The sequence below is a fragment of the Pelophylax lessonae genome (genome assembly GCF_965119305.1).
Source record: "Pelophylax lessonae genome assembly, chromosome: 10".
Classification (NCBI taxonomy): Eukaryota; Metazoa; Chordata; class Amphibia; order Anura; family Ranidae; genus Pelophylax; species Pelophylax lessonae.
Genome location: NC_138777.1, coordinates 96,500,112 through 96,506,111, shown reverse-complemented (window position 1 = coordinate 96,506,111; position 6,000 = coordinate 96,500,112). Strand labels below are relative to the sequence as shown.

The 6,000-nt window shown below is 41.4% G+C and overlaps 1 pseudogene across 1 annotated transcript in view; it reads left to right on the top strand.

Moving 5' to 3' along the window:
* The first annotated feature begins 3,775 nt into the window (after window positions 1–3,775).
* Window positions 3,776–6,000, top strand: part of LOC309565973 — a 46,091-nt pseudogene continuing 43,866 nt past the window's right edge. The window contains exon 1 of the transcript in view: window positions 3,776–4,151. The product of the transcript in view is annotated as an uncharacterized misc_RNA (transcript). The remainder of the gene's footprint in view (window positions 4,152–6,000) is intronic.

Here is a 6,000-nt window from a genome sequence, read left to right as displayed (position 1 = left end):
AGGAGTACATGGGGATATATGTGTCCTCTGATAGGAGGATATGAGGACCCTCTGATAGGAGTACATGGGGAGATATATGGGTCCATCTGATAGGAGTACATGGGGATATATGGTGACCTCTGATAGGGGTACATGGGGATATATGTGTCCTCTGATAGGAGGATATGAGGGCCCTCTGATAGGAGTACATGCCTGGGGAGATATGGGGCCCTCTGATAGGGGTACATGGAGAGATGTGGGGCCCTCTGATAGGAGTATATGGGACCCTCTGATAGGAGTACATGGAGAGATATGGGGCCCTCTGATAGGAGTACATGGAGAGATATGGGGCCCTCTGATAGGAGTACATGGGGAGATATGGGGCCCTCTGATAGGAATACATGGGGACACATGGGGCCCTCTGACAGGAGTACATGGAGTTATATGGAGCCCTCTGGTAGAAGTACATGGGGAGACATGGGGCCCTCTGACAGGAGTACATGGGGTTATTTGGGGCCCTCTAACAGGAGTACATGGGGAGATATGGGGGCCCCCTCAGTGGAGTACACAGAGTAATACTAGAGCCCCCTCAGTGGAGCACAAAAGGTTATATGAGGGCCCCCTCAGAGAAGTACATGGTGTCTTATGAAGGCCCTCTCAGAAGAGTATATGAGGGCCCCCTCAGAACAGTACACTGAGTAATACGAGGGCCCCCTCAGTGAAGTACAGAAGGTAACACGAGGACCCCATCAGCAGAGTACATGGGGTATTAGGAAGGTCGTCTCAGAAGAGTAATATGAGGGCCCCCTCAGAACAGTACACATAGTAATACAAGGGCCTCCTCAGTGGAGTACAGAAGGTAATATTAGGGCCTCCTCAGAGAAGTACATGGGGTAATATGAAGGCCCCCTCAGAACATTACGCAGGGTAATACAAGGGTCCCCATCTGTGGAGTACAGAAGGTAATATTAGGGCCTTCTCAGAGAAGTACATGGGGTATTATGAAGGCCCTCTCAGAAGAGTAATATGTGGGTCCCATCAGAACAGTACACAAAGTAATAGGAGGGCCCCCTCAGTGCAGTATATGGAGTAACATTAGGGCTCTCTCAGAAGAGTTCACAGAGTAATACGTGGGCCCTCTCAAGAGACGTACTTGGGGTATTATGAAGGCTCCTTCAGAACATTACACAGAGTAATATACAAGGGTCCCCTCAGTGGAGTACAGAAGGTAATATGAAGGCCTCCTCAGAGAAGTACATGGGGTAATATGAAGGCCCCCTCAGAACATTACGCAGGGTAATACAAGGGTCCCCATCAGTGGAGTACAGAAGGTAATATGAAGGCCTCCTCAGAGAAGTACATTGGTTATTATGAAGGCCCTCTCAGAAGAGTAAAATGAGGGCCCTCTCAGAGAAGTACATTGGGTATTATGAAGGGCCTTTTATAAAAGATTAGGAGGGCCCTCTCAGAGGTGTACATGGGGTATTATGAAGGGCCTTTCAGCGGTATGCATGACGTAATGCCTTGGCCCTCTCAGTGGAATACGGAGAGTAAAACGAGGGTCCTCTCCCCCTCCCCACCCAGGAGAACAGCAGAAACACATACAGACATTTCTATTACTGCTCATGTCCCTCATGCTGCCAATACATAACAGGAACCAGACATTCTCCTCATATAAACATGCCTTGCCATGGTAACAGTCCTTTTATAAGTGAATGGTTCTAGGACAATTTTTTAGAAGTGGTAAAAAAAACATCATTAGAAGTCACAAATGTATCTAGACCCCATTGTTTTTAAGTTTGGATAGAGTGGTGAGGAGTTAGGACCCCCTGTCCAGTTTTTATGGTCATTATACGGTATCACCATTACCCATACACTTTTTTAACTAAAGGCAAAACTTTTTTTTTTTTTTAGTGTTGGATAGAGTAGAGGGGAAGTAGAATCCCTTGAGGTTTTATTGCTGTCTGTGCCCCCATTCAGAAGATTTGTCATATTTACCATTATCATTGAACGTGAAAGTAAAAGAAAACCCATATTCTGGGTTGTCCCCAGAAAAGTAATAGGGGGGAACACTAGTTCTGGTGAGCTGGGGGCCCCAAGGAATTCCCTTAATTTGCAGGGATTTGACTATGGAACAGGAAGTGAAGGGAAATCTCTGCAATGGGACAGGAGGAGGATGGGGGCCCACTGTGCTTCTGGGGAACGAGCCAAGCATTGTACATAACACCCCATGCCTGTTGGAGAAGGAGCTGAGTGGGAGCCGAATCCCACAGCTGCCAGCCATCTATATTATGTAACCAGCGGGCGCTACCAAAGCCCTTGCTGGTTACATGACAGCTGTCATTTCACAAGGAGCGGAAGAGATGGTTCATCTGATCACCTCTCCCTCCCCCAGCTAATCAAAAGCAGACCTAGCTGCAATGGAGATTTTTAAATATATGAACTCAAGAACGGTCAATTTGGAGGAAATTTTTGACCAGGAGACCATAATACATAGGCAGGATATGGAGGGTTCCTTCGAACAACTACGACACAATATGGAGAAGCAGTTACGGGTCTGTTGGGACATTGCTACTTTGGAAAAGTATAACCGGGAAAGCATAGTCCCCAGGAGATTAAGGTGGGACATATCACCCAATGACCACATAATGGACTCAACTCTGCTAGAACAATGATACAATTTTTTTAACAAATGTGAGAAGGAATTACTTGCAATTATTATTAAAAGAAGACAATATAAGTTAAAGAAAATTGAAAGTGTTATCATACAGCTGAAGGAACAATTAGCCCCTTATGCTGATACGACAGATTATAAAAATAAAGAAAAAATACTGCAAGAGGCCATACAAAAATAAGATAAAACTATCCAGGCCAAAAAACAGAAAAAATATAAAAGAGATATATTGGATTATAGGAACCAAATTGTTTACAAATGGCAATCTGATGAACTTTATAATGGACAAGGCAGTAGTGTGGACCCTATAGATATGACATCTAGAGAACCGTCGGAAATCAGAGATGATGAGGATGATTCTTGGTTAGAAGTGAGGACCCCAAGAACCCCAGGGAATGGGGGCAGGAATATTGCAGAAAGAAATTTTGAACCGAGGCACGCTTATGATGATTCAAGGGCAAATACACACACCAACCAGAGAAATGACAGGACACCAGCTCACATCTACAATCATGTTAGCACATCCAATAGATTTTCTCTGCTCGGTTATTACCAGGAACCTCAATATGACAACAGGGGCCCCCTTCCAAGAAGGGTTTTTTTTTTCCAAGGGGAACAGAGGAAGGCCCCCAAGAGAGGGAGGACCCCCGAGGCAACACAACCAATGGAGGAACAATGGATGGCAACACGATCAATGGATGGCAACAACCATGGAGACGAGAACATCAATATGGAGGCCCGAGAGAGGGACAGAGGCCGCAAGGAGGACATCATACCAGTTGGAGAGAAGATTGGAGAAGACCCCAACAAGAAAACCACAGAGAAACACCCAGGCAAGAAGGGTCCAATATGAACAGGAGGGAAGAACCACCCAGGTTCTACGAATACGGAAGAAACCAAGGGGAAAATGAGGAGGGACAAAGAAAACGAAGAAGAGAGTTTTAGGGAAAGGGATCTTTACCTTAGTGGTGTAATATTTGAGGAGGAAGAACTGAAACTACTAGAATTGGGCCTAAAATATGCGCCGATAAGAACCTCGACAAATTTGAGGCGTATATTGATCTTCAGAAATATATAAGGAAGATCAATATTAAAAAGTTTTTTGCAATTAAAAAGGATAAGATGGCTCCCTTGCCCAACACTGAATTCAAACATACTACACTAAAAAACAGATCAACATTCAACCCAAAGAACCCACAGAAAGAGAATTTGGAAGTTTTTAAAAGAATGGTAGAGGAGGAAATTAGGACCTTAAAAATCAAGAGAAGGAAAGAGAAGGATATATGGGATACCATAAGGAAACTCGAGAAGAAAAAAGGAATTGTCATAAGACCGGCAGATAAAGGAGGAGGTTTAGTTATTTTAAATCAGAAGGACTATGAGGAGGAATTGGAACGTCTCCTAAATGTAGAAGACACATACAAAAAATTACCAGGAGACCCAAAGATGAAATTTGAAAGAATTTTAAAAGGTTTTATTAATAAGGGAAAGGAATTAGGTATTTTAAATAAAAAAGAGGCAAGCTATTTACAGTTGGAAGCAGCCAGAACACCTATAATTTATTACTTACCGAAAATACATAAGGATGAGGCAAAACCACCAGGCCGCCCGATAGATAGTGGCATTAATTCGATCCACTCCCGCCTTGGAGAATATTTGGATACATTTTTGCAACCCCTTGTACCTAAAGGGAGATCCTACCTTAGAGACAGCAAACAATTGCTAACAGATATCCAGAATTTGGTAGTCACGGAGGAAGATATTTTAGTGACTATCGATGTCAACTCTTTGTTTACTAATATTGTGCAGAGAGATGGATTGGACAGCGTGGAGTGGGAATTATGTAAATATACAGATTTGAAGCAAGCACAAGTGCACTTTATTCTGGAAGGCCTTAAAATGGCCATGAATTCGAACTATTTTTGGTACAAGGGACAATATTATGCACAAACTAAGGGAGTAGCTATGGGGGCTAAATATGCCCCCAGTGTTGCAAATATATTCATGCAAAAATGGGAAGAGGGGCAAGTTTTCAGTGTTGATAGACCAAACTTGAAGTATTATAAAAGATACATAGATGATATTATTCTAATATGGAGAGGAAATGCAGAAACTTTACAGACTTTTTTTGATGAAATTAGTGGCAACGAGTACGGGATCACCTTTACAGGGAATTGGGATAAACATAAAGTGTCCTACTTAGACTTGGAATTATTCAAACAAGATGGTAGATTATTCAGTAAAACATTCTTTAAAAAAACTGACAAAAATGGTTATATACCCATGAGAAGCTGCCATCACCCACAATGGTTGGGCAATATCCCCAAGGGTCAGCTTTTGCGAATAAGGAGGAATTGGAACACCTTAAGCATTTAGTAAGAAATATAGACAGAGGTGATCTTATTAAAGAAAACAAAAAGAAAGAAACGAATAACAGACACGAGTTTGCCTTCATCACAGGTTTTAACAGGCAACACAAAGATATAGAAAAAATAATAAGAAAACATTGGCCTATACTCACAGCAGATAGAACGTTGAGAACAATTTTACCAAACAGACCCTCCTTTATCTACAGAAAAGCACCAACACTAAGAGATAAATTGGTGCATAATGTGGTCAACCCACCAAAAAAGATTACCCTTCCCACCAGTATCAATGGCTTCTTCAGGTGCAAAAAATTTTTACCCTGTAGGACCAACAAGAATCAGCAAAGAAAAATAACAAGTTTTTAAATCGAATTCCACTGGGAATGAATTCAGAATAAAGGACACTATCACTTGTACTAGTTCATATGTATAGAATGCCCTTGCCGGTTCCAGTATATAGGTAGAACCACTCGTCCCTTATATATAAGAATAAGGGAACACATCAAAAATATTAAAAATGGTTTTGATAAGCACAACCTCTCCAGACACTTCAAAGAAGTACACTCTCAAAAGCCCTCAGGATTAATTTTTTTATGGAATAGACAAAATCAAGGGGGACTGGAGAGGAAGCAACAAGAAAAGGATGGTCTCGCGCAATGAAACAAAATTGATTTATATGATGAAATCTCTTCGCCCGAATGGGATGAATGCGGACATAGATCTTAATTGTTTCATCACAGACGTACAACACATCTTAGGACCACCTTTTTTACCTTTCATTATGATTTTTATGCAATTTTAATAACAATATAATTCTTACTCTTTATATTTTTGTTAACACTCACCATGATCTGAGTATGTTCATATGTTGATTTTATTATTTTAATTTTTTAATTAAAAAAAACAAAAAACATTTTAATATTTAATATTTTATCTTCCACTCTTGATATTTTTACATACCCTTATCATATCTGGTGTGGT